The sequence below is a fragment of the Episyrphus balteatus genome, chromosome 1 (genome assembly GCF_945859705.1).
Source record: "Episyrphus balteatus chromosome 1, idEpiBalt1.1, whole genome shotgun sequence".
Classification (NCBI taxonomy): Eukaryota; Metazoa; Arthropoda; class Insecta; order Diptera; family Syrphidae; genus Episyrphus; species Episyrphus balteatus.
Genome location: NC_079134.1, coordinates 67,731,798 through 67,753,295, shown reverse-complemented (window position 1 = coordinate 67,753,295; position 21,498 = coordinate 67,731,798). Strand labels below are relative to the sequence as shown.

At 31.8% G+C, this 21,498-nt stretch overlaps 1 protein-coding gene and 1 long non-coding RNA gene across 4 annotated transcripts in view; both read right to left on the bottom strand.

Annotated features, from left to right (window-relative positions):
• LOC129907620 (sorting nexin-2) overlaps window positions 1-21,498 on the bottom strand; it is a 243,346-nt gene that overhangs the window by 220,645 nt on the left and 1,203 nt on the right. The window lies entirely within an intron of this gene.
• Window positions 11,679-21,497, bottom strand: LOC129907633 (uncharacterized). The gene is made up of 2 exons (XR_008771102.1): window positions 14,250-21,497; window positions 11,679-14,183 (listed from the first exon to the last, which is right to left on the bottom strand). It is a non-coding gene; the product is annotated as an uncharacterized LOC129907633 (long non-coding RNA).

Sequence of the window (21,498 nt, the reverse complement as noted above, 5' to 3'; positions counted from 1 at the left end):
GGGCAGCATAGGTATTCTGTCTTTCTCGCGCTTATGCGGTACCCATTACCTTCTAGAACATCCACCCATACATCAAGTGCTCGTTGCAGGGATATCGGGTCTTCACTTATGATGGCTCCATCGTCAGCAAAGAATAACTGATGCACTTTTGGGTCCGTCACTTTGCCTTCAAGCAGGTAATCAAGAACGGTAATAAAGAGCAGAGGACTCAAGACGCTTCCCTGGTGTACACCTACTGTGATTTCGAATTCTTCGGTGACTCCAGCTGCACATCTTACTTTAGTAACTGCTCCATCATACATGTCCATAATTATCCGCACATAGGTTTCCGGAACTCCTCGTTGTCTGAGGGCCACCCATATCAGATCTCGTGGTTGTCGATCGAATGCTTTTTCAATAATAAATTGAATAAACACAAAAAATAATTTTGGCCATGTTTTTGGGAAAATTTACCTGTGTGCGTCATGTACAAAGTTATTGCACTTTTTATAAACAGTGATTTACTTTAAAATGAGAGCCAAAACATTACCAAATACTCCTTGAAAATAAGTGGTAGGCTGATGAAATTTTATATGCACGTTAACTATATCATGTAAAAAAATAATAATATATGCTCATCAAAATATTTCTGGTCAAAGGGTGTTTTTTTAGCGAGAAAGAACACTTTTGAAATGGTACCATTGCACCACATGGAAAATTTTTGCATTTTTTTGAACCGCATATATATTTTATACATCGTATGAGAATCAAATATAACACCGGCACACAAAAAAAAAAAGGTGTCATGTACCAGGAACCATACCTATCTTTCTATTTGTTTTTGGACCCGCTGAATCGGAATTTCAAGTCCATTTCGCCCTGTCACCCTCCAGTTTTGAGTAAAGTGCATAAAACTCAAAAAAAGGAAGTTTTTTGCCTTTTTTGGGGTCTTTTTTGCATTTTTCTCAAAACTGGAGGGTGACCGGGCAAAACGGACTTGAAATTCGGATTCAGCGGGTCAAAAACCATATGGAAAGATAGGTCTGGTTCCTAGTACATACAACTTTTTTTTCGTGTGCTGGCACTGTCGCGACATGTCGCTGCCATCCCCGGCACACAAAAAAATGGACCCGCTGAATTCGAATTTCAAGTCCGTTTTGCCCGAAAACCCTCCAGTTTTGAGAACAATGCAAAAAAAATCCAAAAAAGTCATAAAAACTCAAACAAAATGCAGTCAGAGATCAAAACTGGAGGCTGACAGGGCCAAACGGACTTGAAATTCGGATTCAGCGTGCCCAAAAACATAAAGAAAGATAGGTTTGGTTCCTGGTACTTGACTTTTTTTTTTTTGTGTGCCGGTGTAATCAAAAAATGAATTATACTTACCATGCAAAACTTAAATTTCTTGCTTTTACTTTTTATTAAATTTTCATACAAATTAATGTTTTGAAGGAGTGAGGTGCAAAAGTAAAAGTATGAAAAATAATTGTGCAGTTTGTAAAGGATCAAATTAATAGGATTGTTAGTATAATATGTAACCCTCATTTTAAGGTATTGGGCCACTTAATATTTTACCTATGAGGATGTATATGAGCCATCTAATAATCACAAATTTCACAAAACTTCATTTAAATTGCTTTCTGTGCATCGTTATAAATTTAAAATTCAAAAATTCTAAATTTGAAAATCTAAAAAATAGCACATGTATGTAGGTTTTGAAAAAACAAATACATGCAAATCTTTTAAAAAATTTTTTAAGTAATATTGGCTTTTATATCCGCGGCCAAACTTTTAAGAATTAGTTTTTTTAAAAATTTAAAATTAAAAAATTCAAAATTTGAAAATCTAAAAAATAGCACATGTAGGTTTTGAAAAAACAAATACATGCAAATTAAAAAAAAAAAAATTAAGTAATATTGGCTTTTATACCCGCGGCCAAACTTTTAAAAATTAGTTTTTTTTTTTTATTTAAAATTAAAAAATTCAAAATTTGAAAATCTAAAAAATAGCACATGTAGGTTTTGAAAAAAAAAATACATGCAAATGTTTTTAAAAAAATTTTAAGAAACCACTTTGATTTAACTGTTTTTCGGAATGATTTTGCGTTGAAGACCATCATTTGAAAATGTATTTTTATTCAAAATTGAATCAACGTTGACCCTACTACATTTTACATTGCGTTTGCAGTTGCATGCTTTTATAAAAATCGCAGGGACCGGTTTGGAAAAAAATACCTATATTTTAAAAAAAAATCTGTTCAACTGTACTAAAAGTACGAAAATAATTCAGAAATGTTTGAAGTTTCGATATATCGATGTTTCCAAGAGCGATGTTTTCAGCATCATTATTTTTTTTGCGGAAACATCAAACCATAAATGTTTTTTTTCTATAAAAAAGTACCGAGTAAAAATAGTATAATTATATGATTAATTTGAATTTTAGAAATGTGATCTTTGAAAGCAAAAGTAAGCTTTAAAAAAAAATTTATAAATTAAAAAAAATATGTGTAGGATGAAATAAATTTCCCCCACATAGGTTTGTTACAAAGAAAAGCGTATTTCTTCATAAACCAAAATATGAAATTAAGTTTTTGCTATTAGTTATGATAGATCGTTCGTGGATATCATGGAAAATTATATGATTTTCAGCTTTTAAAAGTTTTCATTAAAAAAATGTGTAAGAAATCAAAAAATGTTTCATACCCTGATTATGTGTAAGAAATCAAAAAATGTTTCATACCCTGATTATATGTTTACATTTTTTACAGAATTGTGTCATTTGTTGTATGCGAATATTTAGCCACCAATCCGGAAAATCGCGGGATTGGAGAGCTACATAATATAATCCAGCGATTTTTGGGATCAAAAAATGGGCCGGCACAACATAAACAAAACAAACTACAAACATGGTGGTGTGGCTTTTTGCTTGTTTTTTTTTTGCGTTTTAGTGCTGTAATACTCAAAATAAATTAATATTTTATGAACAAAATAATAAAAAAAAAAATTTCAAAAAGAATACAAAGGGTTTTAATATTTTTCGTTTCTTTATTTTTTTGTTTTGCAATTTGTGTTTACATTTTTTGATGAACAAAACAAAGTACAAACATGGCGATGTGACTATGTTTTGTGCTTTTATTTTTATTTATTGTATTAAATCGTTAACTGCTTTATTTTATAAATATTTTATGAAAAAATAAATTTAAAAAAATGTTTTGATATTTTTCGATTCTATATTTTTTTTTCAATTGGTGTTGTTGTTTACATTTTTGTTGTTGTTGAAAAAGTAACAACAAATTTTGTGCTAAAAGCGTTTGGGTACTTTTACACAATTTTTTCTTCTTTGAGAGGATTTCATCCCCACTCCTTAAAATTTAACAGGTTTCATACAAAGGACAAAGTGCTCAGGGAGGATTGCAACATTTTAAATACAATTTGTCGCTTTAAAGTTCAGAATGAAAATTTTTGTTGACATCAGAAAATTTTTTGTTTTTAAATGATTTTTTTCTGCAACCCTTGACAATTTTATTTTTAAAACAAGTAGGGTCAATGTGGGTAAATGTAAACAATTTCATGTCTTTTTTTTCTCTTGACTTTAGATTTTAATATATTTTCACGGAACAACTTGACAGGTATCTTCAAATGCAAATATGAAATGATGGCAATTCTTCTTTATAAATATAAACAAATATTTCCCAAATTGTTTAAATTACTGTCAAATATGGCATGTTTACAAATACCCCACCATGTTTGTGTTTTTTTTACAAATTCGGGGTAAATGTAAACGGTGGTTTAAAATTTAGAATTTCCTCTTTATCAAATGGATAACGACTTGAAAAACGTTCAAGAAGGTATTTGACAAAAACTTTTTTCAAATTCCAATAAAAGTTTTTGTTTTCTTCCTTTGATTCTTTATATAGGCACCCAATATGCATCCTGAGCAGCACTGAACATCATATTTTTTTTGTTTTTTTACGTCAAAGACCGATTTTGCATCATCCACTGAAACTGATGGTGTTGGCTACTTTAAAATATGACTCCGCGGCACTTTAGTAATAGTAATTGACTAAAAATACTTTATTTTTATTAAAACCAATAATTTCAGCAAAAATATATATTTACATTTACCCCCAGAATACGTTGTTTTCATTTACCCATTATGAAAAATATTCTGGGGTAGATGTAAACACATGCAAATCGACATAAATGTCCCGTATTTTAAAATTTGTTTGTTTCGCATAGAATCTACATCAAAATTAAAAACCAAAAAGTATTTGCAAATTATACTGACTTAATTGAATCTGCAAAAATATATAATTTTTCTGAAAGACCAACGACTTGTTGGGCACTGTAAAAAATTATCTTTTACGGAAAATACGCTCGTCGAATGAATTCTCTCTTGACAGCAATGAGCCTTACGTATAAGTTAAAAGAAACATGCGTCCGCGATTTGTACTTATGTATGCGTCAAAGAGATTTAACTGAAGCTTGTTATGAGCCATGTTTTCATTTACCCCTGTTTACATTTACCCACATTGACCCTAATAGATATTCTTTTTCTTTTATTTTGAATTATTTATAAATTAAAATCAAAGAGAAGTCATTTTGGATATTGGACAATTGCATATGGAGTGACAAAAAAGTTTTCAAAATATGTTGGATATTGAACAAAAAAAACTCAATAAACGCGACATAAAGTCGATTGAGTAATATAGAACAAATAAATGGTTCTATGGCTTAAAGCTAAAAAGAATTTCGAGAATACTTAAAACTCAAACACTGTTTTGCTTTGGTTCGAATCAAAATAATACCTATGTGTTTAAATAAAAAGGCTTGTTGTTTCTCAATTCAAATCTTTATTTTTTAAAAAAGCTAAAAAAAAATTATAGGTACAATAATTTTTTAGGAACGTAAAACAAACCAATGATTCGTATTCTTTAGCTTAAGTTCTTATTTTGAACTTTATAACAGTAATTCTTATATGTATATAAAAAAGAGTTCGTTAACTGTGTGTGGCCGATAAACTCGCGTTTGGCTAGTCCGATTTTGGTAATTTTTTTTTGTTTGAAAGGTATTAATGTGTAGATGGTTTGTATAAAAAAAAAACTAATACCTTTTCTCCCATCTTTACATAGCTGTCAATTTGTACGAGTGATGAAACACTCTTGAAAGGTATTAATGTGTAGATGGTTTGTATAAAAAAAAAAACTAATACCTTTTCTCCCATCTTTACATAGCTGTCAATTTGTACGAGTGATGAAACACTCTCGCTTTTTAAAAAATTTAACTTAGCTTAATTTGTTAACAAATTAATTCAGACAGGATTTCAAAATTATTATAATTATTATCGTTTAAAGCTAGCCCCACCCGCTTCGCTAAGTGAATTTATAATAAAAATTTAACCTGTGTGAAAATATTTTAAAACCGAAAAGTGAATTTATATTTAATGCAGTGAACAATTCTCAATTTATTCTAATGTTTTTTTTGTTAGATCAATACCTCATATTTTCAACAATGGGCTTTGCGCTTTATTTATGGTTAAAGCGAACGTAAGATGAACACAAAATCAAAAGAGCAAATCTGACGGAATCATTTAAATTCGATGAAGCAAAACATCTTGGTTTTTGAATTTTCCACAAAAAATGGTAGCTTCAATCAGAGCTGCCATTAAATTCCTTACGGGAAAACTGGTATTATTACAAAGTTTTAGGTAGGTTGATATTTCGGAGCAATATAATTGGTGCTCCTATTGCGGAGTTCCTGGTTAATCGAAGGAATTCAATAACTCCGTCGGGTAATTAACTAAATCGTTTTCACTTCTAATTGTGTCAACTGATTTGTGAAGGCTGATATATAGGTAGATACATTATACCAGAAGAAGCACGATCCAGTGCTTTTTATATTTAAGATGTTTTCCCAGTATATATAATGTCCGGAGTGATTCTTTAACTTTAAAGAAGCTTTAAACTTAAGATTTTCAGCCAGTAGCTTAATATAGCATTTACACATAAAAAAGCTGTTGTTTATTTTCAAAAGATGATAAATCCGGGACTTATCCTGTTTTTGATACTAAAAAAATATTTCGCTTAGCTGTAAAATCGGATATAGATGGAGTAGATACTACATAATGTTGAAGATAGACGTGGTTATCCCTAGAGTAACAATTTAGTCAAAAAAACGAATTTTGAAAAAAAGTGGACTTATCATGTTTTGAAAATAAATGATTCAAATGCACTAAGCGAAGCGGGTGGGGTTAGCTAGTACACTATAAAAATAATTTAAAAAATAACAAAATAGACATGACGGAATTTCCAAAAAATTATATTGGACACGATAGAAATTAACGTGTTGAATAAATAGGTAGAACAAAATGGTGTGCGCCAAAGGAAAGAGCGTCCCACAATTATGAAGACTGCATATGTACTTAACTCAATTTCGTAAAAAATGGCCTTTAGAACAAGATAGCATCCAAGTGACGAATTTTTAACTTCCTTGTTTTTTGTAAAATATATGTTTTCTTTTTATTTATCAAATAAATTATAATTTAACTTGAAACATGGTGTTTTTTAATTTCATTTCAATTGAAAAAGTTGTTCAAAGGAGGTAGAAGTTCTTTTAGATAAAAAAAGGATTGCAACGTCGCACATAGGAGTATTTCCATTAAAAACCTGGACAAAATTATTTTTTGAAGTAAAATAATTTATTTATACTGGGTAATTCCATGAAAAAGTGGACACGAATTTTGAACAAATTATGCAGTCTTTTTTACTTTTTTTATTAGCAAATTAATATTTACAAACGGCAACTCTTTATGCAAGTTGCAAGAAAAGATTCTTTGTTGTATTCCGTTATGGAAAGACATAAAATTCAGGGAGTTCAATAATCTTAAAGCATTTTTATAGCATAAGCTTGCCAACAACAGAAGAATTTCACATGAAAATGACGGAAAAACAAGCAAACTGAAAATATGATGAGTCTAATAGTGACGATGAAAATATCCCCTCGTGAGTGCTAAAATAAGTTATCATTAAAGCAAGCTTCGTTACACACTACTCGATTAAAAAAAAACTTGAGTGAAAATGCATCTTTTCTTTACTTTTGGAACTACAAATCGCAGGTAACATGAGTTACCAAAATAATGTAACGTGAGTTACCTAAACATTTTAAAATTTTTCCTCGAAATATTGAAAAAATGTTTGGTTTTGTCACTTATATTAAAAGCTTGTAATTTTGTATGTATGGAATCTTCATTGAAAACAAATTAAGATTCTTAATTTCACATAAAAACTTCATACTGTCGGACTCTTAAAATTCGTGTCCGATTTTTGTAACGTGAGTTACCATCAAACTTTTATTTTTCCCAAGCAAATGTTAAAAATAAAAACAATTTTTTTAGTTAATTATGAAAGTAATAGTTATGCTCCATTCATGGATAGTAATTTCGTATCAATTTACAATAAAATTGAAAAAAAAAAATTATTTATGTGTTGGAAATTTTTGTGAATGTAACGTGAGTTACCATGGAATTGCCCTACTAGAACTTATTATTTATGCAATGAAACAACTGACTTTTAACTTGTTTTGTCACTCCACACAATGTACCATAAAAAAAAGAGGTGCATCATATGAGCCTCTGTATATTAACCATCCGCTTTGAAAAAAATTTAATTAAAAATTTTGGTTTTTAAAAAATCGACTTTTGTCCAGCTTTTCGACCAGAATACTCCTATGTGCGTCGCACAGTGCGGCCTTTTGAAGAAAATTTGTACAAAAATCATTTTCTTCAATTTATAGGTACATTTCACTATTTATTTGTACAAAATTAGCTTAGAATTTCTTAAGATAAAACACAAATTTTGATTTCATAAATATTTTTAAAATACGGAAATCAGAGAAGTCTGATGAGGGATTTGGTTCATTGCTAAAAAGTGTTTTTTTTCTTTTTTGGTTTTATTGCTAGAGCAAAAAGGCCGCTACTTTTGTCCAAGGTATGCCGCAAAAAAAATCATGTTCCTTGCTTTCTTGAATAACTTTAAAAATTTTTACTGACTCAAGTTTTTGCAATATAGAATAACATAACCGCAAAGCTCGTGTGGTTATATAGTCTATGCTTTTACCATGAAGTATTATGTTCAAAGAGTAGTTATATGTAAATAAGGCTCTCAGAATTTGAAAACTCTCATGGCAACTTATAAATGCAATGCTTTGACCTAACTTTTACCAAATCAAGGAAGGGACTTTTAATATTTTTTGTAACTGCACTTTAAATAAAAATTATCTCAAACAACAAAAAAAAAACATTTTTTTCTTAACCTTTTAAGACTTAAAAAAAAAATAAGATTTTTGCCTGGTGCAGGTTTTCCTAAGTATCATAAAATGTACATATAAGTTTTTTGGTAAACTTGTGTATAACATTTTTGTTTATTATTGCTTCCTTCATAAAAATAAATTAATCAAACGCTTTGTTAAAAACACATTTCTCGAAGAATATTGGCCTCAGTCAAAAATTATCATGGACAAGAAAAAGTGAACAGACTTTAAAAATTAATATCTGAGCAATTAAAAAAGATATCAAAATTTTTTAAACGCAGTTTAAAAGAATAACATATTTTCTAAAAATCTTAACTTTGCTTATACCAATTGTTTTAACAGAGAAATCATCATTAATTTGAGTAAAGGTATATAAAAGTAAGCGTTTTCTTTAATCATCGTAACGTGGTTGCAGATAGAGCGTTACTGGAAAACAATTTTTTTCTTAGAATAAACCCAAGAATCACTCCTTAAATTGTTCTTATCTTATACGGGACAGCTGTCCAAAAGTTAAAATAAAACAAACATTTAAAAAACTTTTATTCACACAAAAATGTTTTTTATGGTTTGATCTACGCTTTTAAAAAATCATTAAAAATAGTGTAGCAGTTTGTAGCAGTAAATTTATACAGTAGCATATAGCCAAACATATAGTGTATGCGTTTCTGTACAAATTACAGGATATTTTGAGCCGCTAATTTTGTACGTCTATTCAAAGTTTCTGAGCTTTTCCAAAAAAAGGAAATTAAATGGTTATTTTCAAAATTAAAAAAAAAAATTTGAAAACCTCCAATTGATTTCCAAAATGTTTTATATAATAAAACATTATACCTTCTTGATAACCCAAAAAAAATTTTTTGTTTAACTGTTAACCGTACTTGTTAAGAAAAATAATCGTTCGGACTTACCAAACCAGACTGACTAAAATAATTTTTTTCTTGTTGCCAATGCATAGTTGCAACAGACTTTGCTGAAAAACTATTCTGCCCAATGAGAAAAAAGTTTTGTTTTACAATGGTTTGGTTATTAGACTATATGATGTAACCGTTACTTTTGTAAAAATCGCACATATTTTTTTTTGTCCAAGGAGTGCCGCATTGTGCATCGGGGCGAGGACGACCGTTCCTTGTGGCAGTTGCTTTATAGAAGACGGAATAGGGCATAGAGGAAGGAATACCTAGAGAACCGACTTCGATGGGTTGTTCTCTTCGACCCTACAAGCTGCAATGAGAGAAAAAACTCCACAGTGGCTATATGTGGTAGTTTCCCCGTGCATTTTAAATGGCACTAAGTCTGCTTTTACATGAAGACGCAAGAGTCAAGATTCAATGAAGAGTAAGGGAGAAAGAAAGTTCGAAAAAGAGGGATGGAAGATTTTTTACCCTGTGAGTCTCCGGTCGAAAATTTTGAGACTCATTTTGACGTCTCTCTTTGATCTTGTTCTTTTTTTTGCTGTTTTGCTTTAATTGATTTCGTCGGTGGCAGAGTTCCCTTCGTCGGATGTATATTATTTGGGTGTATACTAACTTTTATTAATTTATTTAAATGTTTTTGTTGCACATAGAGCCCCCTGATGTTGTTTTTTGTATATTTTGGTGCTTTTTTTTTAAATAAAAATAGATACGAAAACGAGAACAAGATAAAATAAAAAAAATAGCTGTCAAATTTGCGTCTTATAAAAATTACTACGTGTAGAAGCGCGCGACTTACAGAAGGGAAAATCAAAAGGAAATTCGAAGATAATTTCTGCGCCTTGCGTCTTCATGTAAAAGCAGACTAACACATTCAACTGTGGAGTTTTGCTCAATGCGCTCAGTGCGCAATCGAGTTGAACAAAAAAATTCGGTTAATTCAAAAATTGCAAAATTAAATTAAATTTTCAGAAAAAAATCTTTTTTTGACATTTAATCAATAAAAAATATATTAAATATTACTTTTTATTGCTTTCAGCATAAAAATCAAACAATATTTATGAACTTTATTGCTAAAAACTATAAAAATTTAAAAAAAAAGTATAAGCGCACCCTAATTTAACCATGAAAAGTATAAACAGCGCTTAATTTTCCACCACAAAAAAATAGCTCAAAGGTGAGTATTTTGACAGATGAAAATTATGTAAAAAAAAAAAAATGGGAGACACAGATGTGATATATAGCGCCAACAAAGTGAGTAATTATTCAATTGTTTGTTTATTTTTTAATAAACCTAATATTTTAAAATTGTTTTTCAGTAAAAACAGTTTACATTGCGTGATGGACAGGTTGTCTACGAAGATAGTCCTCTCGTCAAGGCAGTGAAAAACGGCAACATCTTGGTCATTGATGAAGCTGACAAGGCTCCTGTCAATGTAACTTGTATTCTTCGAACTCTGGTCGAGAGTTGAGAGATGATTTTGTCAGATGGACGGAAGATAGTTCCTTCAGGAAGTGGATCAAATGATATTGGAATCATTGAAACTCATCCCAACTTTCGAGTTATTGTCTTGGCCAATAGACCTGGTTTTCCATTTTTGATCAATGATTTCTTAGCATCTCTTGGAGATGTATTCAGTTTTCATGCAGTTAATAAACCATCTCCAGATTCTGAAACATTCTTTCTTCAGCAATATGAACCATCTGTTCCGAAGAAAACTATCAACTTTAGTTAAAGCATTTGGTGAATTAAGAAACATGGCCGACGAGGGATTACTTAAGGGCCATTTTCTTCACTATTGCTCAACTTGAAGCAAACTCGAGAGTTGGCGAACTTTAGAGTTGAATTCAACTCGAAGGTTGGAACAAAAGTTGAACATTTGGTTTTCTTCACTTTTAAAATACAGAAGTTGACCAACTTCCAGTTTGAAAAATATCCCTGGGATATTTGTGACGGTTTATACTAATACTGTCAGTTTCAAATTTTAAAAGCAATCGAGTATGTCATTTATGTCGAATTCCTTTCAATTTTTTGAATCGCCTCAAAAAAATCGAATTTTTGGTGTTAAAAAGGAACATGAAAACAGACCGAATTCTTTTTGCGATTGTATGTGTGTCATTTGACAACAATTTTTACACGAACGTCAAGCTGAAACCAAAACAATTTCTGCAAAATAAAACCAGAGATTCCTTTGATCAATAATTTTATTTATTTTCTTCGGTAATATAGATTTATTTTAATCAGAATCAAAGGGAAATTGCAGTTATTATTAAGATCTGAGTGAAGATGAAGTAGAAGGTTATTATTTTGGCCGTATGCTGTGGTTTTACAGAGAAAAAATTTTCTGACGACAATTACGAGAAGAAAAGTCACAGTAATTTGACTTTTTCACAAGAACTATGCCAGGAAAAAATATATTTTGATCGCACATTGTTTTTTTTTTTTATTTATTTCATATTTTTCCGCAATAAAAATACGATATTCAATTAAAATTTACTCTTTATTTGAAGTTGGTGTTCTCAAATAAACAAACAATACGAAGAAAACTTTCAGCTTGACGTTTGAGAAATGTCAAATGTTCCAAGTGTGTGTGCAAATCCGTGTAAATCTCTCAAAAAAGAGGGATTAAAAAAAATTCGAATTCTGCTTCGTTTGAGGCGAATTTTTTTTCTATGGAACATGATTTTCAGAAAAAATTCGCTTCGAGATCGCCGAAAATTCGATTTTTCAATTGAAAGGAATTCGACATTAAATTGAAGTTCTGTATATTTGGTGCAATTTTTTTTTGTCAAAATGTCAAACTAATTTTTTTAATGCATTTTGGTTTGTTTTCTTTTTTGTAAAAATGAATTTCAAAGGAATAATTTTTGTTTGTCTAAAAGTGTGTGTGTGTGTGCGGGCAATAGCGAAGTTGACGGGATGTAAAAAAAAATCGGTGGAAAATGTGTATGACAATTTTTTAATTAATAATAATATTCTGCGATTGGGAAATATTTTACCATGAATTTAATGCTCAATTTTTCCACGAAAACAGAAATAAAAGAGTTTTTGCCAATATTATAAAAAAAAAGAAAAAAATATGACATTTCACAGAAAACTCTCAAGTTTGCTCCCTCAACTTCTGCTATTTTCGGAAGTTGAGCAAACCAGAAGTTGACCAACTGGAGAGTTGAGAATCAAAAGTTGAAACTGTCAACTTTGAGTTTCTTCACTCAAACAAAATCACAAGTTGAGAATAAAAATCCTCAAGTTGACTTCAACTTTTGGTGAAGAAAACGGCTCTAATTATCCTTGTTGCACTCGTGAAGTTGTGAATATTGTCAAACATTTGGAACGATTTCCAAATGAATCCATGTCGGAGTTGGTTGGAAATGTTCTCGATTTTGATAGATATTCTCCAGAAGCTTTGGAACAAGTTACAACAAAAATTGAAAAAAATTAAAATGTCGAAACATGGTTACAGTATGTTTGCCCAGTTTAGTGCTCCAATTAGAAAGCAGGTGTAGCAACTGAAAGCGATTATGGATGTTTTGCAAACAAAGAGCAAGGAACGTCAGTGGCAAAAGTATCAAACACATGGGGAATTGGATGATACTCGTGGCGTGTTTTTTCTACTACTCAGAAGCTACTCATTTTTTGATTTTATTCGAAAAACAATAAAAACAAATACTTACTTGTGTAATGTAAAAAGTTTTATTTTTTATATAAAAAAATAGTGACATTCTATAAAAAAATGGTTTTTTTTTAAACCGACTTTCCATTAGTAATCGGTGGTCCTATTTCAACTTGGTTCAGTACTGACTAATTTTTGTCCTCCCGGATTTTAAAAACCTATTTTCTAGGCTTGTGTAGTTCGCCAACGAACTAGTTCATCTTGGTGAACTAGTGAACTTAGTTCAATTTAGTTCGCGAATAGCGAAAAAGATTTTTTTCAACAAACTAAACAGCGACCTAGAGCAGTCGTAATATGACATTACAAAATTTGGTCCTTATCTTATATGCCGACAGCGTCCTTTTAACCCGACAGACATTTAAAGAATAAGGGTTCAGAAACCAAAGTGCATATGAAATTACATCCAATTCTTTGTGGAGCGAAATCAGTTCTTCTGCTCTATCTCAAGATTTAAAGTATAACTACAACGACCACATTTTGCAAAAAGTCAAAGAGTGAATATTTTCAAACTCATTTTGTGACAGTTTTTCCGATCACAAAATTAAAAATAATGATGCAGAAGGCTTTTTTTTCGTTTAAAAATCAATTTTTGTAGTTTTTTCCAAAAATAAATAGCGCTAGAAAGAAATAAAAAATATTTACTTTTGTAAATTTATGGCTTTAGATGTAAAACAAAAAGCACAAGGTCGCTTGTGCTTGTGCCAGTATCAGCGTTTCTTCTTCAAGCACCACTTAGTCTTATTTCTGAGCAAGAACAAAAAACAAGTAGCATCTTGGTCCTTGCATTACTATGATTTTGATTTAATGAAAGCAAAACGAACTTCTTCTAGACTTTCGTGAGGAACCAAAAAGCTCGACAAGTTTATGAACGAAATTAAATATAAAAAATAAAATATGTATGTTTTTTTTAGGTTGTATTTGTTTTATTATGTAGAATGCGTCAATTTTACATAAATTTACATAATAATAAACAAACTAATTTTGTTTTTTAATTCTAGCAAAAACCGGGGTGATTAAAATAAATTGAACTAAAATGAACTAGTTCAGTATCGTGATTTGAACTAAAGTGATCGATCACTCAAATGAACTAAAGTGCCCAACTCTACTTTGGAGACTTCAAATTTTTTCGTTTCGCTTCAGCTGCGTACTAGGCTTTAGAAGCCACATAATTGCTTCATGCGGTTGAGACCACTGCCAGCCTTGTACCATTTAAATTGTTGTTGTTTTTGAGAGTGGTTGAGCTTGATCTGAACTGGCTTACCAGTTCCCAAACCCTTCGATCCAATTATAGATATTTTGTCTGTTGGTAATGTCTGAAATGACAATAAAATTCATTAGTTAGAAACAATATTTGTGTATTTGTATGATCATGAACAAACCTTTACGCGATCAGAGGGATTTGCGTATGTAAAACGGAAGAGACCTTGTTTCTTCAAGTTGGTTTCTCGGATACGGAAATCTGGGAATTTCTTTTTAGCTACTTCGCTGCACGAGTAAAACCATTTAATTCCAGCGATACTGCCTTTTACGAGGAATTGACACGAGCATCATTGTCATGAAAAGTAGGTACATCTCTGATTCGGACTCTGCGCGTGGTAAACCAAAGGTCCATTCCACTCTTGTAAATTAAGTACACGCACATAAGAAAAGCTCGAAGTTGTTTGTCACTATCACCAGGTCTTGCTCCTCCAAGAGGCGTCGAGGCACAAATTTATTTATTTTATTTTTCATCAGAATATGAATGATTCTTTATTAATGTTCTTTATACTCACTAATCTTTTGCGATTTTATTAATAAAAGAATTAAGCGTGGAAAACTTGAAAAAAAATTTATTTTGCAACAAACAGAATTTAGAATTCGCCCTTCAAGCAAGAAAACTGAGTTCAACAAAGAAACTCCGACCTCAGACCGCGAAAATCGGGGTTGCACTCACACACTTGTGTGTATGAACACAAAAGTCGAACGAGAATCGTGGTGAAAAATGAGAAAAGGAAAAGAAAGACAAGGCCAACAAGAGCCAAAGCGTCATTATGTTATTTTTTGTTGAAGTGTTTGGTCGCGTCGTGTCTCGTGTCGTTGTTTGTATAATGTTAGATTATTAACTATAAACAATTATATTAAATTATAAACAATATAGAAAACAAAAAAGGTATGTTGTATATATCGCTCAAAGTGTTTGGATTAAAGTGTTGTTTCTGCTTGTGTTGTAGATGTAATCTCTAAGAAAAATCCAGAAGGTGAAACATGCGATTGGGTATCTAAAAAAAAAAAAACACCAACAACAGCAGCAGCATCAAATGAAATAAAATGAAAAAAATATATTGTATTTTATATTGTATTTATTGTGAAAATTTCGTTTGCCAAAATAAAATAAAAAATAAAACAGTTTCAGTGAAAAAAAAAATAAATCTTGTTCTTTTTTTGGTCGCAAATGCGAAACGTCATCGTTTTTTTATTCCTCTTTCTGGTAGGTTTTCACTGCTCCGACTCAGGTCCGCCTTCGGCTCCGTTTTCTCGGAATGGAGATTTTCACCACACCAATACATATGCAATCGACTTCGCGGTGATTATAATTTCCATACTAATTTGAGCCGCCTTCGGACCAGTTTCTGATCCGAAGTCGGACTCAGCTCCTCCTCAGGCGGAGCAAATTCGGACCGAGGTCGGACCTGTTTGCTTGAAGGGCGAGAACTGTCACCTGTCACTTTTGATCATTTTTTTTTTTTGGCTACAACCGACATTTTGTTTTTGAATCCACCACTCACACGTATTCATGGATAAGAAAAAAAGAGTAAAATAAGAGAGTTCTCTTATATTCACCTCAAATGAAATTTGCGGGTGTTTTAGGCAAGGGGGTACGAGTCGGGTCTCTAGGTATTCCTTCCCCTATGGAATAGGGGGTGAAGTGATCTTGGTGTTTTGTTGATGCTTTTAGTTTTGCATTAGATTTTTCCTAGTCACTCGTTGTATCTGAAGTAACTTTATTTTTTTTAATTACTTGATGGTTTTTTATGAATAAAAAACTAACCTCCGTTTCAATTATTTATAAACACAGCTATAAATAAAAAAAGCACCTACTTTTATTGAAAATTTGCTACTTTCATGAAATGTTTTATGATAAAAGCAGCAAAAATCTGTCTTTTATTCTTTTATGATTCATAAAAGATTTCATAACAGATAAAGGTTTGCTGAATACCAAAAACATAGAGGAAGGAATACCTAGAGAGCCGACTCGTACCCCCTTGCCAAAAACACCCGCAATCGCAAATTTAATTTCAGATGATTGGTATACATCTCTCTTATTTTTCTCTTGTTTTCCTATCTGTGAATACGTGTGAAAGGTATAATGCGTTTAATACCTTCCTTCCGACAGTAGATGCCCTCACAAACGGACGTGTGTTTTGAATTTAAAATAAAGGTTCGTGTTTTGAATTTATTATTATTATTTTATGATTAAATCGTCTAATGAGCACTTAAATTATTGTTTTGAGCAAAACTCCACAGTTGAATGTGTTGGTGCCATTTAAAATACACGGCAAAACTACCACATATAAGCACTGTGGAGTTTTTTCTCTCATTGCAGCTTGTAGGGTGGAAGAGAAAAACCAACCGAAGTCGCGTCTCTAGGTCATAAACCAAAAATACCAAGACTGGAAACTTTCGTACGTCTTTCCCCCCAAAACCCTTTTGTTAACAGTGCTGTCTGTGAATATATGTGAAAGCCACCACGTTGGTAAATGACGTTAGCACGCACACATTTATAGATTCACGACATTCACCACACTTCGGACACGAACACAACGATAGGTTCACGGCATTCACCACACCTCGCAGCTTGTAGGTAAACGTCAGTTGACCGCCGAGTTTCCAGTCTTGGTATTTTTTGTTTATGCTCTAGGTATTCCCATAAACAAAAAATACCAAGACTGGTTTTTTGACAATATCTCGGCTATCTGACGAGATGCGAAAATTTTACTAGAAGCTTTTTTGTAGCTTTTAACGAGTTCTACAATTCATTTTTTGTGTATCATGAACCGTTCTCGAGATATCGATTAAAAAAGCAAAAATTTAGGACATGGCATTTGTTTTTTGACAAAATCTATTTTTGGGTGATGAATATCGAAAAAATTATTAAAATAAAATTTGTAGACCACATTCAGACCTACAATGTCGTAGGACAAAAATTACGACTTCCAGTCCGCCGCAAAGTCGTTTAGGCCGCGCCCACCGCCAAGCAAGCCGTCCGTTCGGTTGTAAAAAAACAATCATTCATGTTTTTTTTTAATGTTTATATTATTATACATACAAATGTAAGCATTTATTTAATAAATAATGAGAAGAAGATGGTAATGTTTTTTTTGTAACCGCAATTTTATTAACCAAAATTTTGTAAATACAGTATACCGGCTTTTTGTGTTGATTGTGCATTTTGTAATTTGCTTCAATCTCTATATTATTTAGTTCATCAAAATTGCAATCAGAGCAGTGCCAATAATTTTTGAAAATAAAAAAATTATTAGCAGCATATGGGTGGTAAAATTTAGGATAAATGGTATATGAAAGCGGAAAAATAAATTGCCCACAAACTAATTGGGCTAAGGTGAGTGGGTGAATGCCTTGTTCGATTTCACTAGTCAAAAAGTTTTTTTTTTATAGAAATCAAAGTATATTTTTTTAATGATTTTTTATATGGTGAGCTTGAAAAAAATGAATTTTTGAACTTTGACATCTTATAAATTCTAAGTGGTTTAACCGAATTACATGTTTTATACATTGTTAAAAAGGTATATTTATCTTTTATCAGAAACTGTAAAAAAATCGAAAATGGGTAAAACATTGTCGAAGCTAGAATTTTTTCAATGGGTGAAGGTCCAAAAAACCGTTTTTTGCCCGTAACTCCAGATTTTGGGGGTGTTAGGGGATTTTCAAATACCATTTCGTATTCCGTGCGACTAGCTCTACAAAACCTGATAGGTCTCCGCCCGCGTATATTTTAAAACCTCATTTTTGTAACACCGTGTAATTTTTTCGATATTCATCACCCAAAAATAGATTTTGTCAAAAAACAAATGGCATGTCCTAAATTTTTGTCTTTTTTAATCGATATCTCGAAAACGGTTCATGATACACAAAAAATGTGTATGAATGATGTAAAAATCTACAAAAAAGCCTCTTGTAAAATTTTCGCATCTCGTCAGATAGCCGAGTTATTGTCAAAAAACCAATTTTATCCTTTTTTTCAAAATGGCGGAAAAAGCTCATAGGAAATCTTGGTCGAAAACTTCAAGTTAAGCTTTTTTAAGCATCCTCTACAACATATCCAAAATTTAGCTTTCTCGGTCATTTTGCATTTCTAAGCCGTTTTTTCCGACATAATGACTGGCCTACAATGCTGAAAGACTATTTTTCATCCCTGTTGTATATATTCCTATAGTACTCTCATGAAGTAGAATTTTCTGTTTTGCGTGGCCACCGGTGGGATCGTTAGTTTATTTTATATTTGAACCTTATGCAGGAAATAGAAATGCAGATCTACAAGCTGCAAGGTGTGGTGAATGTCGTGAACCTATCGTTGTGTTCGTGTCCGATGCGTGGTGAATGTCGTGAATCTATAAATGTGTGCGTGTTAACGTCATATACCAACGTGGTGGCTTTCACATATATTCACAGACAACACTACACAAAAGGGTTTTGGGGGGAAAGACGTACGAAAGTTTCCAGTCTTGGTATTTTTTTTTATGGGTATTCCTTTCTCTATGACCAAAAATGAGATTCGTAAAAGAATTTTTGACAGTTCGAACTCTGTAAAAGATTATAAGTGTTTTCACTGACGCTGTGCTGGACTGTTCTAGGCAGAAAAGTTTTGAGTTTTTTTCTGTGCTGAACTGTTCTAGCATAGAGAAAGGAATATCTAGAGACGCGGCTTCGGTTGGTTTTTCTCTTCCACCCAACAAGCTGCAATGAGAGAAAAAACTCCACAGTGCTTATATGTGGTAGATTTTCCGTGCAATTTAAATGGCACCAACACATTCAACTGTGGAGTTTTGCTTAAAATAATAATTTAAGTGCTCATTAGACGAATTATTTCATAAAATCTTATAACTTTAAACGAGCTAAAATTGTTTATATATACATATATATATAAATATATATAAAATTGGGATCTCGGAAACGGCTCTAACGATTTCGATGAAATTTTCAGGGTTTGTTCATCTAAGCGAGTAAAAAGTTTTGGAAGTATTTTTGGAAAAATCCGCCCACTGCCACGCCCACTTTTTTAACATATAAGTTTTTTCGGGAACGGCTCTAACGATTTCGATGAAATTTTCAGGGTTTGTTTATATAAGCGAGTAAAAAGTTTTGGAAGTTTTTTTTTGAAAAATCCGCCCACTGCCACGCCCACTTTTTTATTATATAAGTTTTTTCGGAAACGGCTCTAATGATTTCGATGAAATTTTCAGGGTTTGATCATCCAAGAAAGTAAAAAGTTTTGGAAGTTTTTTTTTGGAAAAATCTGCCCACTGCCAAGCCCACTTTTTTAACATTTAAGTTTTTTTTCGGAAACGTCTCTAACGATTTCGATGACATTTTAAGGGCTTGTTTATCTAAGGGAGTTAAAAGTTTTGTAAGTATTTTTGGAAAAATCCGCCCACTTTTTTACCATAGAATTTTTTTTTAAACTTTAAAGATTTCGATGAAATTTTGAGGTCCTCTAGACATTTTGGAAGTATTTTCTCTTATATTAGTTTTGTTTTCGCAGAGAGAGATTCAACGACTTCAATAAAATTTTGAGGGATGGTTCCATGTTTTACGCATTGTTCTTTTTCTTTTTGTTACAATAACTAAACAAAATTTTTTAGATCATGACTTTTTTGATCATGTATTGATCATTTATTCAGTTGGTTGTTTTTTGTTCTGAAAAACACTGTTTTGTTGAATTCAAATTGTAATATTTTGTGATCTAACTGCAACTTAGGAAACTTTTATACTTTTTTGAAAACTACAATAACAGGGCAACTTTTTAAAATAATAAACCATTTTCACAGCGTAAAATTTTTTTTGCGGTGTTGGTCGCAAATAAAAGTTAGAAATAGATTTTTTATAAAACTTGAAACTGTTAGTTAATTTGCAGCGAAATATGGCGTATGGAATAAAAAATATTTTGATTAATTAATTGTTCCTAATTATTGGCAATGTTTTCGTAAAAGAATTAAAAAAAAAAAACAAATATCAATAATGGGCGCAGGAAGCAAAATACTGTTGTCAAGTAGGGATTTTTCGAAATTTCACAAGAATTGCATTAAATTGAAACCCGTAAGGATTTGGGAGGAACAAGGTTCCAAATTCTGAGAGCCCTTTAGTTCCCCAATCAGCATATTTCGTTTGATGCATTACTTTTGGGACACCCTATATAAGTAAAAAAAAAGAAAGGAGTAAAGCATCCACTGATACTAGTTCATACTAGCTAGTTCACCCAAAAACATACTAAGTTTTCTAAACTCAGGATTTCTACGTGAACTCTAAAAAGAGGACATCACAATAGGCCCATCAGAGGCCGCAGTGATAAGGCGAATTATTCCCACCTCTCACCCTAATCTTAATCTTAATCTTAATCCACTGATACAGAATAGAACAGAGACAGGGATAAAAATAGTATTTCTTGATACTAAGCTTTGCCGACAAGGCTATACAAAAAAAAAAAAAACTTTATATTCACCATCCAAAACTTTCTGACCCGTAAATTAAAATTTGAACAAAAAGGGATCTCATTGCTGTAAGCATTTTCGATAATGCAGATTCCTGTAACCCTTCTATTCATTGCTGATCGTATATTCAAACTTAAATAAACTGGATTATAAAGTGGGAATGTGGTGTTTTGTAACCCGCGAAAAAACTGGTCATTGCAAACTCAAACCCACTCCAAAAAATTGCTGTATACATTTGATTTTTTTTTTCACTCAAAGTTATAACATTTAAGGATACCGAGCAAAGCTCGGTCACCCAGGTACTAATAATAATAAATTCAAAACACGAATCTTCATTTTTAATTCTGTACATATTTATTGAAAGGTGGGTGTTTATAATGAGCTATTAAAGCTCAGATAGCTCAATCAAGTTCATACACAAACCAAAATCATCATTAAATTCAAAACACACACCCGTTTGTGAGGGCACCTACTGTCGAAAGGAAGGTATTAAACGCATTATACCTTTCACACGTATTCACAGATAGGAAAACAAGAGAAAAATAAGAGAGATGCATACCAATTATCTGAAATTAAATTTGCGGGTGTTTTAGGCAAGGGGGGTACGAGTCGGCTCTCTAGGTATTCCTTCCTCTATGTGTTCTAGTTTGCTGTTCATTGACAAATCTAGAACAGGATTTTGTGTTCTTGCTTTTGAGCATAGAGAAAGGAATACCTAGAGACGCGACTTCGGTTGGTTTTTCTCTTCCACCCTACAAGATGCAATGAGAGAAAAAACTCCAGTGCTTATATGTGGTAGTTTTGCCGTGCATTTTAAATGGCACCAACACATTCAACTGTGGAGTTTTGCTCAAAACAATAATTTAAGTGCTCATTAGACGAATTAAATCATAAAATAATATGTAATAATAAATTCAAAACA